This window comes from Theobroma umbraticum, unplaced genomic scaffold (assembly GCF_002168275.2).
Source record: "Theobroma umbraticum cultivar Fairchild unplaced genomic scaffold, ASM216827v3 scaffold_55.0, whole genome shotgun sequence".
Taxonomy (NCBI): domain Eukaryota; kingdom Viridiplantae; phylum Streptophyta; class Magnoliopsida; order Malvales; family Malvaceae; genus Theobroma; species Theobroma umbraticum.
Genome location: NW_018397270.1, coordinates 1,370,493 through 1,370,790, shown reverse-complemented (window position 1 = coordinate 1,370,790; position 298 = coordinate 1,370,493).

Below are 298 nucleotides of genomic sequence, written 5' to 3'. Positions count from 1 at the left end.
GTCACGTAAAGTGATATAGTGTATCTATTGGATTATAGACAGGTTTTCATGTGAATGGTTATGTCTCTTGGTAAAATGATATTCAAAAGTTATGAGACATATTGAAAAGACACCATAGCTCAAAAGTTATATATCAAAAGTTATTCGAGCTAGAACCAAAGCTAATTTTTCTTTCATGGGAAGTTGAAAGGTGAAAAGAAAAAGAGAAAGAGAGAGAAAAAGGAAGAGAGAGAATGAGAGGAAATGAATACCAGGTTTGGCAAGACAGAAGGTTTTCGAATGGGAAAGGTAACGAGGA